Consider the following 17,410-nt stretch of genomic DNA (forward strand, 5'->3'; position numbering starts at 1 on the left):
CGATATTTCTTGGTTAGTCAGAGAAAGATAATTAGTAGGTTTTTTTTTCTAAAATGAGGTCAAGCATTCATCCAGCTCCATTAGTTCCTAAACAAACAAGTGATGTGCAACCATTAAGTAATAAATATATGAGACTAACCTTAACCTCCTTATTTATAAATACAGTAAACTACAAAGTATATTATAAAGTAGTGTGTGCTATAATTTAAAAGCCTTACATAACAACTTGAGCTTGTTTTTCACTCCTGTGTTCCATCCAATGTTTTTCTAACGCCAGCAGCTTTCTTTACAACATTCAACATTCAATATGTTTTATCTTTGCAAGATTCTTGGCTTAAGACAACTTTAAAATGTTTAGGCTTTAAGTTGAAATCTTTTCTACATTTGTTGTGGCTAAATAATAGTGAAAATGTAAATAAGTTGTTTGACAAAAACTACATTTCTACAATGTTCCAATGCTTAAAACTTCATAGTGCTCTAGTCCTTAATTTATGAATGCCCTGTATTACAGTATGTCAAGAGACTCACATATAACTTGGATTATTTAGATTCAGGACTTCAGACATAGTAGCGGCATTTTTATTAAAATATCTCTAGTCATCATACAGCTAGCAAACATATGTCCAATGCCTTAATCGTATTAATTTTAGAAAAATAAATGTGTTTACAACCAGAAACCTTCTACTGTTCACATAGAAAACTTTAGGGTGTGCCATCTGTTCCCACTTCTTTTAACACAGCTTCTTATTAATCTCTTCTGTCAATACATTCACTGCCATAGCTAACGAGTTTTTAAGCCTCCTTCATTCTGCATAATGTCTAAATAATCTTATGATTCAATTAGTAGCAACCATCTGTAAATCAAAGCCCCTCATACTCAGTTCTCTCATTGACATGCAAAAACCCTGAGCAAAAGGACTGAGGCACTTAGACATGCAAAGACTGCTGCTTGTAGATATTTCTGTCTCTTTGTTACCTTCCACAAGCTTATGGTTTCATTTGAACAGATACATGAATTAAGATAAATGTATCCAAGACACTAAAAATCTTTTTTTTTTTCCCCAAAATTGGGATGCTCACGTATTTCTTCCTACTGTATAGTATATAACTCAAATAACTCATATCTAAAGAAGCCATACTTTGAAATGCCTGCAAGAAAGCTTTTTGCAAGAAAAGTTCCATTCCGGATAGTCACAGATTTAAAAAAGGAAGGAAGAAACAAGAACTGATCCCTTACCCAGCAATGTGAAGAGTGGATAGGACAACAACTTGTCCTGACTCTTTCTGTCCTGGAGAAAGACACGAGGTTGGGACATACTAATAGAAGGCATGTTGGGTGTGTCACACAAGTAACCAAACCTTTTCAGTCTTAGGAACAGCTTCATCACTGCAAAATTCTGGTGTCAATGAGCTGTTTCTGGAAAATCTTGCAGTATGACTTTATGCCAAGGATACTGTATGTGCTGCCCTGCCACTGCATACTGTAGACATTGAGAAAGTTGTCCTTCACAGGCAGTTAAACTCCCCGTCTGAAAACATTGTCTTTCCTGGCCATTAAATCCGACAAAAAAATGGCTCATCACCAGTTTTAGTCCAAACTGCTGCAGGCGCCTAATGTTTTCTGTGCATAATTAAGCATACACAGTTAAATAGATGATTTAAATAGAGTTAAATCATCTCATTTCCTAACTGCTTACCCCTGGTGAGGGTTGTGGTGGTAACAGGCTGAGCGGAGAAGAGAAGACCACATTTCCCTTCGCCCAGCAAGTCTCCGGCTCCCCCCGAGGGACTCCCAGGTGCTCCCATGCTAAGAGATATAATTTTTCCAGCATACCCTGGGACTGCCCCAGAGCCTCTTCCCAGTTGGCCATGCCTGGTTCACCTCCAGCAGGAGACACGCAGGAGACACCCAGGAGGCAAAATCACCCCTCCACGTGACCAGGAGGAGAAGTGACTCTACTTCAAGGACCTCCTGCGTTTGCCGAGCTCCTCACTCCGTCATGGAGAGAAAGCCCAGCAGCCATATCACCCTGCAACTCACAACTGGCAACCCACTGAAGCTAAGCAGGTGTGAGCCTGGTCAGTACCTGGATGGGAGACCTCCTGGGAAAAACTAAGGTTGCTGCTGGAAGAGGTGTTAGTGGGGCCAGCAGGGGGCACTCACCCTGTGGTCCACGTGGGTCCTAATGCCCCAGTATAGCGATAGGGACACTATACTGTAAAACAGGTGCCGTCCTTCGGATGAGACGTAAAACCGAGGTCCTGACTCTCTGTGGTCATTAAAAATCCCAGGGCGTTTCTCGAAAAGAGTAGGGGTTTAACCCTGGCGTCCTGGCCAAATTTCCCATTGGCCCTTACCAATCATGGCCTCCTAATAATCCCCATCTATGAATTGGCTTCATTACTCTCTGCTCTCCTCCCCACTGACAGCTGATGTGTGGGGAGCATTCTGGCGCACTATGGCTGCCGTCGCATCATCCAGGTGGGTGCTGCACATTGGTGGTGGTGGTGGAGGGGAGACCCCATTACCTGTAAAGCGCTTTGAGTGAAGGGTCCAGAAAAGCGCTATATAAGTGTAAGCAATTATTATTATTATTATAGCTCTACGGAAAACCTAATTTCCGTCACTTTTACCCTTGTCGTGATGGAGGTGCTCGAGTTCCTGACGATGGAGCCTTAGAGCTAGGCTGTCAGGAGTTTTGTGGTTGCCCCTGGCCAATTGGTCAAAGGTGAGTAACCAAACAAAGAATGATCCAAACTAGATGCCCATGATCGTTCCCTTAAAAACCCAGAGAACTCTGCCAGGATTATGGACACCAGAACACATCCATTCAATGGCAAGCAACGAGAAGCTTGGCCAACCAAATATCCCGGGCCGGCTCAGCCCACGGTGGTGGAGCCTGGTAATGGAAGGACGGGGGTCGGGATCTGGACAGACTAGACCTTGGCAGTGGAAACTGGCTGGTGGAATAGTAGAAATTAAACTGTTATGTTTCATTTATGTTCATGATTCAATGCAGTATCTCAAACCAAGATAATTAACAGGGATGCTAAAAGCCAACTACTGGAACACCACAGAAATCACATTTCCGGATATTGACTGATAAATTGTATTGTCATTCAATCAAAAGGGTATATTATCAGTTAAAATGTCCAAACAACAATAACTAAAGCCATTTGCCCACATGTACAACTTGTTTTCCCCAATTTAGCTATACTTTGCCTATGTTAACTTAAAAGCAGTTTCTGTAGCTGTAGATTCACTTTCATTGCTTCATTTAAAATAGTTTTAATTACACTCAAACATTTTCTTGGCACTTTTGCTACATTTGCTAATCAGTTCCACTACAAGGCCACATACCAGTCATTACAGGGCTTTTTCATTCACTTCTTATAACTGGCCAACACAAGCAACAATGAACACTGCTGAATGGAAGCAAGTGACCAGCAAAACTCTTCGCTGACCGATGAGAAATGCAAACAAACACTGCCCTAGGTACATTTACATGGATCTGGTTGTTTTTTTTTTGTTTTTAGAATATAAAAGGCCCCCTTGTATTGATTTTTCAAAAATGGAGACTTATTACAGCAGGATTCAGTAATAAAGGTACCGTTTTATGCAAAGGTTTGGGCACCCCTGGCCAAATTAGGTTTTGTTGATTTTCATTTTTAATCCGACTTTCCACCCCAACGCTATATAAAAAATGAGGAAAAGTGGTGGTTGATGTAAATCTTACCTATGTGTTCTCTTGCTGTTTTCGTCTAGAAATTCTTACCCTGTCAAGAGGCACCCTGCTTTAGATAAACAGTTTAACATTTTACTGTCACGGTTTGGTGGGTGTAATAAACAGAATTGAAAATCTGTTGTGCCTGGTTATTTAAAATGTGTTTTACTGCATCTGTCCAAACTAGCTTCTAAATGTCATTTGCGGGGTGTCATATATATCAGAAGTGAATAATCTCTTAATTAATTCCACGGCCTGTTTGATTATAGACATTTAACCCGGAGCTATGAAATGAAACTGCCAAACCCAGCTACACAGATCACTGAGGCTGAAAACCGACGCAGATGTAGGACTGTCAGGATCTGAGTCAGATCCCTCCCACTCTTGCCCCCGAAGCTGTCTTAGCAGAATCTCATTTTTACATGAAATGCAGTTTTACAAGTAAAAACGGATGCAGATGCTTATGACCGAGAAATGTGTCTCCCAGTGGTTGAGAAACATATCCCTGGACCATCTCCATGTTCTGCTGTCACCTTAATAAAAGTATGTCGGCAACGTTACTTGTTGCTATGGACCACATTTTATCCAAAGCAGTTCTCCAAGGAAGAGCACCTTAGAGAGCTGATTCCTGGTACTAAAAACAGCTTGAGAAACACTGTTTAAGGCCATTCTTGGAAGTTCATAGGTCTGCACTGTCCTTTTCAACATCTCCCCCCACCCAAGTTGCCTCTGCATACCAAATATAAACTTCTCAGATGGTCGAATTCTTTTAACTGCAGTTGGCTACAGTGAGTTTAATTTTTCTTCTGCACTGGATCTTCCCTTTAACTAACAACCAAAGTGAAATAGGAAACATTTTAAAACATAAATTTATCCTCTGCAGTCAAAAGCAAATGCATGGCTAGGCTTCTGCTGTAGCAAAAAAAAGCCAAAGCAAACAGAGGTTTAAGAAACATCACCAAATGATGTGCTGCTGAGCAGAAATGTGCAACTGAAACAACATCAATTCTTCCTCGGAAAAAAGAACTCAGCACCAGCAGACGGTTTTCTGAGAGCAGGTTATAGGGAACACTCATCCTATATTTTCCACTGAAATTCTGGGCACTATAAATTGCAGGAAAAATATATCATACTGACATGCAGGAAATAGCACCTGCTGGTCTGGATGTTTTTAGAAAACAGAATAAAAATCTAAAAAGCGTAAAATGATAAAAAGCTCAAAGACCACCTTCTGGTCAGATAACAAAACAACTACCCGATCTCAACAGGCTTTACTTTCCTATTTAATTGCACAGAACAGGATTATGACTTTTTTTACTAAAAGCACGCGGCTTGATTCATTCCACTAATTTTGGGGAATTAAAAAAATCTAGCCAACGTCAACAAAGAACCCTAAGCCTAATGCACAGACAATCCATGTAGTGTATTTCACAGAAAAAGGACATCACTGGAAATGAGTAGAAATTCAAAATGAATTAGCAGACCTCACCTTTGTAAACCAAGTTCTAGAAAACCAACTGCCTTAACAGGCTGCCTTCTGTTTAGTGATACTTTCTTAACCTATGATATAAAATGGGCATTATTTGGTGAGAAAAACAGTAAATATTGTAGCAGTCCTGATACCGATTATGCCAGTCAAACAAGTTTTGTATGTAATCATCTTGGTCTGACATAAACCAGCCTAGGAACTGCAGTCTACAGTCTCCAATTAGCATGGGATGGAGACAGCACAGACAGATTGACTTAATAGTGTCACTTATTACTGCTGAAGTTACTTAGTTGGTTTTCTGTGATCCAGGTTAATTATGCCCAAGAGCTCAGCATAAAAGTTATTACAAGGGTTTATCACAGTGACGTTTTAATTTTTCGATGGATCACAGACCGGATTACGAATACTTACGGAAACCAGTGAATCATAATACAATCCAATAAACAGAAGTACTGTAACTGCTCCTTGATTTGTTTTCTTACAACTACAGAAGATAAGACATGATCAACTTGTGGTGTGATTTTTATTGTAGGGACTGGAAATCAGCATTTTTATATTCACTTCCATTTCTTTTCCAAAACAGTTTCATCACTGTATGACATGTATTGAGAACGCCATTTTCCACTAATCATTGTGCCGAACAGAGAGGTTTGGAAAGAAATCAATGTCCTTTTTTCAGTAGTTTTCAGAATTTTCAGTAGTTTGGTGCCTGATTTCTCCTGCACTCAGGGTGTATTCTCCGATTTATCATCCACCCAAAAGCGTACGCTCCATGTCATCAGTTTTTAACCAGAGATTAAATTGTAAAACATTAATAGAGTAGCCTTCACCCTTTTACAAGTTCCTGGTTTCACCAAGCACAATAAGCACCAGCAAAACATAGCGCATCGTGTGAAGTCTGGCTAAGAACAAAATGAGTCACAGCACATGAACAGGGGTGTGTTCAACACGGAGCACTGTATCCTTTTCTACAGCGCACCCTGTTAGAAGACCATTCTTCTTAAAACCTAAAATAACGGTCTCAAGAGCTGCCTCACAGGGTGTGGCCGCAACTACAAAATTCTAACAGTTACCATATAAATCGCTCTTTAAAGTAACCTTGGATATATTAGTATTTTAAAATACATGTGTCTAATAATACATTGGTGCTGCACAGAATAATTGTCAGCCATTGGAACTGTGCTCTATTTTCACCTCCATGAAAGCCTAATACACCATTCGACAAATGGTCTCTCGTTCTTTAACACACCAATTTAATCATTCTTTTACAGAAAGCTTTTTTGCCCTAAAAGACCTCAGATCTCTGTATATATACTGTACGATTGTACTCACTGGGACACTGGTTTGGAAATTCTTGTCCAGATGGAAGAGCGCCAATTACTGGCCCACTAATACACCACCGGATTTTCCTGAGAGGTCCTACTACTGGCCAGTCAGCCTTGCTTAGCTTGTGAGAACCCAAACTGTGTGGCTGCACATATCCTGGGTGATATCCGCAAAGGAATGTGGGATAAATACAGTGGCAGTGGAGTCCAGAAGAAAACGTCCATGGTTTCTACAATACAACAAACCTGGTCATATAATTTAGGTAAGTTAGGCTTTTCATTTAGGTACAAGTGCATGATTTAAAAAAAAATAAAAAAGTTATTGGTTGACACTATAAAATATACACAATATAACTCAGTGTGGCTGTGCTGTGCTAACGGGATCAAATCTCAGGACTGAATACAGGTCCAAAGGAGTAAGAAAGTCCAAAGCTGTTGTTTGAGTGCACCAGAATAAGACTAACATTTTTTCTTTGCTCTTTGAATGAACACAGACACAATGTTCAGTATAACTACAGCCTGGAGAGGTAAAATGGGGACTTACTGGGAAATATAAAAAATATAATGTATAGTGACATAAGAAATTAAAATACTGGAAATTGCACGACATGATTGCTGTAAATACTTTATTTTGTTTGTTTGTGTGCATCAAAACAGGCCCATATTTGAGGGTTTGAATGAGATGAGCTTTAGAAGGCCAGACTCCAGGTCTCTCAGTGACTGGAAAGAATTTCTAAACAGCAGTTTGTCCACCCATCCAACTTCTAACTGCTTTATACAATACAGGGTCATGGGGGAGCTGGAGCCTATCCTGGCAAAGATGCAAGGCAGGATACCCTAGACAGGATGGCAGTCCATCACAGGGCACACACAGACACAAAACACACACATGGACTAACAGCAGGGCCCCAGCATTTTTTGGACTGCAGGAGGAAAGTGGAGCACCTGGAGGAAACCCACACAAACATGGGGAGAACATCCAAACTCCACACAGATAGCACCCCAATAACTGAACTCCTGGCCCCAGTGCTGCATCACAGCAATGATACCCACTGAATCACAGTGCTGTTTAACAGCAGTTTGATTGCTCCTCTATCTCATTGTGCCAGAGAAACAAAGAAGCTTTGCACAGCTTGGTTAGTTTTCATTCCTAACTATGGGGGAGTTTTACCTCCTACTTTAATTCGGTGTCAGGTTTTACCTTCTTAGTTGTACATTAATACAACACCCTCCTTTGTGTTACAGTACCTTTGGGTTCAACTGCTCAGAGGTATTTTTTCTTAAGAACTTATAGTGCCTGACTGCTAGTTCATTTGCATACTAAAAGAAGCTTCAGCCACACTTTTTGCAGTTTTTTAAATTTTTTTGTAAACACTGCTGCTGCCTTGGGTTTATTATTTAACCCACGGAGATGTCAAGAAGTATTTTTTGCATTCAAATCAAACTGACCAACCATTACAGCAAAACCGATTCATCCAAGATGTTGTAAGTCTGAAAACGTGACTTCATCTGATTAAAAATGGCAATAGCTCAATGAAAAGAAAGCAAAGCAACAAGAAAAAAAAACCATCGGGATCCCTGCTTGTCTATTTACAAGAACAATGCTGATGCTGCATTTCTGCATCTCTGTCTCAACATGTGGCTAAAACTACAAGACTACATTTTATATTTTGATGGGCATATGAGAAGAACAACAGTTTTTGCTTCTTATTATTATTCATTTCAAATGCTGATTTCTGAATTTAAATATTTTAAAGGATGGGACACCAGACAAAATTACCCTTTCTAAAAAAGGCATCACACATCACAAATGTTTCAGAACATACTTGTAAATAAGGCCAGTATTTATAGGATTTATAGCTTTATAAGGGAAATTGACTGATGTGGTCGTATTATATCTCTGCAGATGCTGCTGTCTGGCCTCCTGAGGGTCAGATCTTATTTTTCAAGCTGTAAGAGGTCTAGTTCCTAATTATTTGAAGAATGAGACAGATGGCCTCAAAATCCCACCAGGGAATCCACATTGGGAAAAAAAAAAAGAAAACACAAAAGAGGACAATAAGTGTTATAAATTCGGTTACTAATTTTAAAGCAATGATCGCTTACAAATTTAGATTGTACTATTGGGCTAACGATTTTCAACAGATGACTATATTTTAAAAAGAAATATATACTCTATATCACTGCAGCTTCACAAACATGCAATATACAGAATTGAATTGTAATGTTAACGAAATGTATTCATGTTAACAAATGACTGGACAGTTAATCAACTGGAAGTTGAACGGAATGTATACTGTATGTATCCTGACCATTATATCAGTATTTACAAATGTACAGTATGTACAGATTTGGAAGAGAATACAGTAATAATGTAATCAGAAGAAAACATTAACAGGCAATGCTCTATAGTTAAAAAATAAGACAAAAAACAACCTCTCTCCCTGATATCAAAAGCTAACGCAAATATAAGAACAGTATTGCAATGACCATGCATATGTCTGGTTTACATTTCAAGCCATACTCTAGGTATGCACAGGTTTATCACACAAACCCCCTTGTGGAGAGTTTGCATTGATTTCTAATGTCTGTTTGTAGATGGAAAAATGCATTCTGTAAAACTCATGCAAATCCTTACAGAATAAACCCAGCTGTCAAGCCTTTTTTCCTTTTACAAACTCACTACTGTTCACGTCTTGACACTACATGCGAAGACCATAACTGCTGTTACAATGCAGTTTTCCAAACGTAAATCAAGGAGTCCCGCTCAGGGGGGTTGTAGAAATAATGTGTAGGAGATCTGAGGTTCATTTTGCTGTGTGAAAACATTACCAGAAATAAAAGTTCCCCCAGAGTTTATACTGAGTGTAACCCAGATAAACTAGGTATGACAGCACTGACTGAAACTGGCTGACCTGTTATACACTAAACTTCCCCTCAACCCTTTTTAACTAATGCTAAAAATGACTACATAAAAAAGGTATCACAGTAATTCATAGCAATTTTCTGTAACAAAAAAGGCATCATTAGATTCTGATAAGGCGTCACTTCAAGAAAATCTGCAATATACTGTAAAGGTCAACCCTATTATACTCTTACAATCTTCTAAAAACAGAGGAAAAGAACAGGATAAGAAACCGAATTACTTTAGCTCAACAGGTTGTACTTTAAGTACTTTTTAAAATGTAGGAATATTTTAATAAGTTTGTCAATACAAAAAACAATGTCAACTTGTGAAATATGTGCAAAGAATGCACAGAGCTGACCTTCTGCTTTGCTTGTATTAGTTCTAGATCTCCTGTCCCTAAAGAGATTGGTGTTGACATTCACAGCCCTGAGGGACAGGGGACATTCAGAGTATTATCCCTATAGGAATGGTTTTCCTCATAATTATCCACTGCCCTGCTGTGCCAAACTGCTTTATAATACCAGCTTGCTGTTCTACTTTAAATCCAATGACGGCAAGAGAGGGCTGAAACTAAAATCTGACATGCACAACCAGTGATACCCCTCCCCCGGCTTTCACAAGAAAAAAAAAACTGTATGCCTGGCAATCCCTCTTGAAATAAAACAAACTCTTTTACATCGCCATTAATCATTCAGATCATGGAAGGTTTTAAGTGGAATCTCGCAATGTAAATATAAAAATTGTTACTGCTGTACATGCTCAAGTTATTTGATTTTAACAAGACTGTTCTTCAAAAATTAAAAGGCACTGCAGCACCCTGTGCTTTGAAAGTTACAAGCACTGACAGTGATACATACTGTAATTGTGTCATCTAAAAATTACAGTACAAAAACAGTACAGTTAAAAAAACAAGTAAAGAAGTATCTAAGGGAAGATATATCAAATCCTAAACATGAGCCACATGGCCCATTTTGATACACCTCTGTGTTTGTAATCTTTCTTACAATATATCCTGAGGCTCATTCACTTCTAGTTTACCAGAGTTTTTAAAAATATTAAGGGCAAGTTTGGATACCCCCCCCATGTTATTAGCTATTAATATGTCAATTACTGTCCGATTTAGTACAGAAAACAAAACCTGAAACCTTGGGAATGGCTGAAGAATGTCTTTTCACTCTGGCCAGGATAAACAGTTTTATTTTCAGTGTTTATTGTTATTCAATTGCTCTGCTGCAACACACAGTTTTATTGTACAATTGTGCTAAGCTTCTGTACAGAAAACCAGAATTGCCTGATAAAGATGGATGGGTGCAATCACTAACGACTGTTAAGTTCAAGGCAAACCTCTGTCTGTCACAGAAGCCAGACCATTTCGAGACACCACTTTTCTTGGTCAGCATGTCACCATGTAAGGACAGAGGACACCGGAGTATCCAGCAAACACCCAACCAAACACAGCCAAAGCACGCAAACTCCACATCAAAGGTGGCCCAGTCCAGAGCTCAACCCATGACCCAAGATCTGCAAGACAGAAGGTAGAAGCACTAGAATAATTGCAATACCACATTTAATGTAATACTATCTTTAAGCTGTATTAAATTTGTGTAATGTCTTACCGCACACACAGAGGGTGCTGAAGTAGGTACAGGCTACAATTTCCACTATTTAAATGCCACTCTGTGCAAGAATCCAACATATGGAGCCAGTATTGGAAAAAAAATAGAGTCAATGACGTACAGTAGGTACATGACATATCTATCCGTGATGTAGAGAAGACGAACTGGGGCTACTGATTAGAATGTCAGATAATTAATATTCACAGAAAGACAACAACGCATCAAGTAAGCTGATGCTGACAGTATGCTCTTTTTTGTGAGATTTTGCATTTAAAGCAGCAGAGTTGCAGAGAAATAGCTCTGCTTTCTACCCTCACAAGCCTGACCCACAAAGATGTTAACTTTCTGGTGACAGTTATGGGTGACACACCTTTCCCACTGCAGCACTTACTGCATTTAACAGCTCAAAATGACGAAAAATAAGAAGCACTGTGAGGAGAGCATGGTATTACACACCACCTGAAACAGTAGTTCTCAATTCTGATTCCGAGGGAAAATCATGTCAGCTGGTTTTTATTCCAACTCGGCCCTTAATCACTGGTGTTCAATTAACCATGCACACAGTAATAATACCCTAAAGTGTATTAGTTCCAACTAATAACCTCATCACAAAGAACTTAACAGAGTCTCACCTCAGCTTGCTAGTTACGGTGTGTATTTGCTCCCTTATTTCCAACTAAAAAGCTCATAACAGGCAATGAATTCATGATGAAAGGACACAGGTGGAAATGATCAATATAAGACGCTCCTGCAATTAAAATTTATTTTCTTCTGTGGGTTAACTTTTAGCTTGAGTTAAGGTTGTTCTGAAACCCAGGAACGGGCACAGCGTTGATATGCCAATTACAATCCCAATAAAACTTTGCAAGAGCTGAAAGAAGGATTAAAAACAGACCTGTGCTCAAGAACTGAGGAGAAGCACAACCACATGGCAGTCCCTCAGGAAAAGGACTAAGAGTCACTGATCTAGCTGGATCACTTCTGCCAAGGGATACGAAGCTCGTCTAAAACACTGCCTGTGGAACATGCCAGCAACTTTAATTGCTACATCTGGAACTGATTTCCTCATTCACAAGGATTCTAGGCAATAAAAATGATAGCATTCTCAAATCTACAATTCAGGCCCGTCAAGCAACCCCAAAAAAGAAAAGAAGTAGGGAAATAGTAATAATTGCATTTTTTCCTCTAAGCTAGAAGGCGATTTTCATCCTTACAACTTAATTCTTCTTTTTTTCAATCCTTCAGTCAAATAATAGCATACCAGGGAGCACTATCACTGGCTTGAGTACTTAAAAATGTTGCACAAAAATGAATGTTGAAAAACATCACTTAAAATCACAACAATGCCTTTCTCTAGGAAGGCCTTATATTTTTGGAATTAAAGACCTTTGTAGTATTTACCTTAAATATGACTTTGTCCATTGTAAAAGATTCTAATAAGCAAATGGCACTGAAATCTTTTGCTGCTTCCATACTGTTGTGATGTCAGGTACAGTATATCAAGTAGTTAATTAACGCAAAGGACAACACGTTCTGATCAGACTACTTTTCAGTATGGTGTAAAGGACTGAAGCTCACCACTTTCTTGAAAGCCTTTCACTCGTATAATTGCATGAAACTGATTCAGATACTGCTACTGAATGAATGGCTAGCATAAACTAAATTTATTTAACCGCTTTTAATTACAATCATGCTTTGCCATGTGTTTCGGCTTCTCATATCCTAAGAATGTAAAAAATGCAGGGATTTTCTTAGACTTACTTTTCCCTTTAATTAAGTTATATCTGATCAAACAAATCAGTCTTTGTACTGAATCCTGTATCAATGTTAAGCTTAACAAAGATTTTGTTTCTTGTGCAGTGAATCCTTGTATAATCAGATGAATTAGTTATTTCTTTCAATTTGCATGTATGCCATCTACTTTACTGTTGATAAAGCCATTTAATTAAAACAGGCAGTGTACAACACAGTTTCACACAGTATTTGAGTGAGACTTATCTCGAGCTTCTTCAAATCATTTCAGTATCACAAGATCTAGTCTTATTCATGACAAATTTAAAAATGTCCCGCTTCATAAAAATGCAAGAACTCTCCTGTTTTATTCATGTTCATAGTTTTAACAGTATTTGCTGTGTAAAAATTCTGGCAATGCATTTCTGTCATGTCTGGCCAAAGTGTCTGCTCAACAGACAGGCAAGTCAACCTGTGGTTAACTCATATTCACTGTACAAACAGCTTTTACTACATAGAAATCTCCATAATTATGATTTCAACCACAATTCATTTTTTTCTGGCTCTGTCATTGTGAAAAATCAAAGGGTGCCGTCTCAGAAAGCCAACAGGACTTTATTGTACTCTTGGGCCAGCTATATATCAGTCCATTTTCTAATTGCTTCATCTAATCCAGGGTGTGAGGGAGCCAGAGCCTATCCAGGATACAACCTGGATGAGACACAGTCCATCCATGGGCACACAGACATACACACACTCACACCAGGGCCAATTTTCCCAGGAGCTGTTTACCTTCAAGGATTTCGAGCAGGTACAGTAGCTGCATCAGCATGTGTGGACTGCAAAGGCACAGCTTTAGGTTTATTCCATGCTGAAAGGAAGAGAAAAGAGACACAACATTTTGGCTGTGGAGCCTTCAAGGATGCCTTTGGAGTGTGGGAGGAAACCGGAGCACCAGGAGGAAACCCATGTGAGCACAGAAAGAACATACAAACTCCACGCAGATAACACACGAGGTCTGAAACTGAATCCAGGGCCCCAGCAATGACTCTTGGACCAATTAGGTTTAAAATAAACACCTGTTGGTTGGGTTTGTAATTATTAAACTCACAATGCTTTAATGACTCTCGTCTAGAAAGTCTTTCCTAAAAAGTTCAGAACTGGACAAATGCTAGCACACACTGTAGTGTTGATAACTCTACCTCACTAACCAGCACATATTTCTAAAAAGATTTCATTTTTCTTAAAGCAATCAGATATTCTACTTGCCAATGTTAGTCCCAGAATATGAAATGGTCTTTCACTATTTTTTCAGGTCATTGCTACAGTATAACATCTACACACAGTGAGCCAAGATTGAGAAATAAGGAATGGCTGAAGTCTGAGAGCTTTGCCAATAATGTCAACAGATTAATCTCCCAGAAGGAAAGGTGTCCTAGTTCAGCATCACTGACAAAAGAAAGGGACCCATTATATCACTCCAATAATTTACTCCATGAAAGCGAGATTATAATATACATTGTTTTTTACCAGGAAATGTGAAGGAAAAAATAAATTAGTCAACATGTACACAACTGCCAAAATGAGTACAATTTGTCATCTGGTGCCAAATTAATTAAGCACATTTATTTTGACCTCTTGTTAAATTAACATTGTAATGTTGCTCTGACATTTTTTCCCCCAAGTAATTTCAAACATTTTTACCATGTCTGTGCGCCACAGGGATAGATGTACAGTAGTTGAATGCCAGTGTATATCCTCAAAACCCAAAGCTCTTTGAACGCCTGTTACCTTCCAAACATACAACTCAAATAAGGAGTAAAATGCATAATTAGCTTTATCTTTCTTTTATCCTAGATCTCTAGCTCATAGTGGCTTAATGTGACATATTCCGTATTTGAAGCTTTACTTCACCACATTTCTTACATGAAACCCTCATCATAGCAGAAGAAGAGTGTTTCAAGTTCTGTATATTAGATGACTCTCAGTTGGTCATGGTTCTTCTCTGCAAACACACCTTCCCACTCCTCAATTAGTGATACCAGGTACATGATTCTGAACAAACCAGTTCGGTCCTGTTTTCAGTAAGGGGCCCAGCCTGGCCTGGTCACTGCAGCTGTGCAGTAACCTTGAGTGACCCCAAAAAGTGAAATTACATCACTTAATGGCCCAAGATCATAAGGTCCAGTGCATAAAATGCATTGCATGTGATATCATCAATAAGACAGGGGTAATACTCACAGACTGGAGAATTACTAACATAGTGGCCACCCATAATAATGGTAACAAAATTGCACCAAGTAATTGTAGACCAATAAGTCCAGCATCCATTACATCCAGGGTTATGGAAACAATACTAAACCAGAGGATCACCTAAATAAAAATAATATCCTAGGAAATAGCCAACACTGACTTACAAAACTTAGGTCTTGCTTAACTACCTGTTAAGAGCTCTTGCATCACGTAACAACAGTTCTAAAAACTCAAAGAGCTTACAATACATTTTATTTACATGGTCAGAGGCTTCTGAAAGTTACTCATAAAAGATAAAGTGTCAGACAACAGGCATTTGGAGAAAATTAATTCAGATTTAGATTAGGAATGAATGGGAAATGTAATTAACGGAGTATATCAGGGATCTATACTAGGTTCACTGCTCATCCTAATGTAAATCAACATTAAAACTGCACACAATGCACTAGATTATAGCAGACGTTTTAGAATATTGTGTACAATTTTGGTCGCCATGTTGCATCAAGATTTTGCTATTCTGGAATCAGTCAGAGAACAACCAGATACATCCCAGGACTAAAAGAAATTTCTTATACTAAGGTTAAAAGAACTGAACCTTTTAGTCTTGAACAAAGGGACTTCACAACATTCAAAATTCTCAAAACCACTGACATAGTCAACACAGTGGACTTCCTCAGAATGAACACTGAAACGTGACCCAGAGGAGAAAAGTAAAAGCTATGCGGAAGCACATTTAAAAACAAGAACTGCAGGCACTTCTTTATGCAAAGGGTTGTGGGAGTAAGCAACAAGCTATTCAGCAATGTCAGTGCAGAGGACTTCAGGAACCAGTTTTTTTCAAGAAACATCCTTGGGCCAATTAGCTACTACAGTAATTACTAAAGGGGCTAGATGAACCGAATGGACTCCTCTCATTTCTAACTGTTCTTAATAGATTACCTACACAGTACCAGTTAACTATTTAGAAAGGAAAGTCCTAAAAAAACACTACATTCATAATTTCAAGAACGTTTAGATTCAAGATTTAACGCCTTTTATAAAAAGTAAATTTGATTTTTCATAACGGATGTCATCTCTCAGACTTTTTTTAATAATAACCGTCTTCACCTAAATTTGCTTGTCTTCTCTCTTTTACCGAAAATTATCGCTTAGCTCGTCTGCCCTGCCAGAACATCTACAGTACGTTTTCAGAGATGAGGCTAAGCCATTTACAACACAGACCGCGAAATACTGCTGACAGGAACACTAAACCAAACTTCCTTGCATTGTTAGCTTTATGCCACATTGATTCGACTTTGAAGAACCACCCTCAGTTAAGACCGAATTTCTATCTTCGTCTGAAATAACAGTTGGCATTTGCTACTCAAAACAATAATTTACAAATATAGCAACCTATCGTTATCAGCTCGATGCTACATGTAGCAAAGTAGGCACAATACATTACAGAAATTCGGTGTGTGCGGTAGAGCGTGTTACAACGTAGATTACAACCGTATTTAACATTTTGTCATTAAAAATTAACATCCACTTATAATAAATTTTAAAAAATAAAAATTGTGAGGTTGATAGTAGGGAATATGTTCTATGGAAACCCAGTAACAGATCATGCAAGAAAATGCCAATCTGACAAATTCGGAATCAAATAAACTTTTTTTTTAAATGAAATGAGTGCTGCTACAATTCTCATTAAACCACTTCTCTATGGCAAACAGCAACATTCAACAAAAGCAAGAGTGAATATGATCTCATAAGCTAATTTTATCAATGTCGAGCGTGATGTACTCGTGGCATTGTGTTTTTGCAAAATATTAAATGATATAAACTGGGTATATTGGCTTACCTTATTAACCTTGTGATTATAACGCACAGAAGCAATACGATGCGCTTACAAAACACTACGTTGTCTACTTCTGTGCTGCTATCTCTCAAATTGCGGAGGACTAATTCAATCTGTACCGTCAGGATCTGCTCCTAAGATTTATGAGGACAAAGGGGAAACGCTTTCAAATGAGTCTTGATCGTTTTATTAAATATCAACGTGATACTAAAATATGTTAAAGAACTTGTATATTTTTACTGTATATTGCATGCCACAGTTTTCCGTCTTTTAATTTAGAAGCCCTATATGCAATTGCGCGTGCTATTGAAGCCGGTCTTCCCTACAAACCAAAAATGATTAGTCCCAATTTGTTTTAAAGGGGCCGAGTTCTTATTTCAACAGCCAGACGAATCTTTAAAACTAATTGGTTTAGGTAGTAGCGATTTAACGTTTTTTTTTTATTAAACTAATCCTTTTTTGCCAGACCCTACCTAACAGTAAATGCATATGCTGTGTAATATGTAATCGATTAATGCAATGTTCA

General features: G+C 38.5%; 1 protein-coding gene across 5 annotated transcripts in view; it reads right to left on the bottom strand.

Moving 5' to 3' along the window:
• fam110b (family with sequence similarity 110 member B) overlaps positions 1-16,989 on the bottom strand; it is a 63,317-nt gene extending 46,328 nt beyond the window's left edge. For 3 of the 5 annotated variants that reach the window (XM_088919408.1, XM_088919413.1, XM_088919409.1), the window contains exons 1-2: positions 16,888-16,974; positions 13,587-13,665 (exon numbers count right to left, since the gene is read on the bottom strand). The gene's annotated coding sequence lies outside the window, so the exon portion shown is untranslated. Of the gene's footprint in view, positions 1-13,586; positions 13,666-16,887 lie in introns of all 5 variants that reach the window. The other 2 variants (XM_088919404.1, XM_088919406.1) reach the window with 2 other exon arrangements.
• Positions 16,990-17,410: the final 421 nt, after the last annotated feature.

The sequence above is a fragment of the Atractosteus spatula genome, chromosome 6, assembly GCF_055471065.1.
Source record: "Atractosteus spatula isolate fAtrSpa1 chromosome 6, fAtrSpa1.hap1, whole genome shotgun sequence".
NCBI lineage: Eukaryota > Metazoa > Chordata > Actinopteri > Semionotiformes > Lepisosteidae > Atractosteus > Atractosteus spatula.